The sequence below is a fragment of the Meleagris gallopavo genome, chromosome 13 (genome assembly GCF_000146605.3).
Source record: "Meleagris gallopavo isolate NT-WF06-2002-E0010 breed Aviagen turkey brand Nicholas breeding stock chromosome 13, Turkey_5.1, whole genome shotgun sequence".
NCBI lineage: Eukaryota > Metazoa > Chordata > Aves > Galliformes > Phasianidae > Meleagris > Meleagris gallopavo.
In genome coordinates, this window is record NC_015023.2 from 10,139,129 (window position 1) to 10,139,330 (window position 202).

Genomic DNA, 202 nt, shown 5'->3' on the forward strand with positions numbered 1-202 from the left:
ACGGACGGCGGTGCCGGGGGGATGCACGGCCCCACACTGCCCCTCGTAGCCCCACACGGCCCAACTCTGCCTCTCTCAGCCCCTTACAGCCCCTCATAGCCCACACAGCCCCTACACAGCCCCGCATAACCTCTTTCAGCCCCACACAGCCCCTAATAGCCCTGCACAGCCCATCTCAGTCCCGCACAGCCCCCACTAGCTC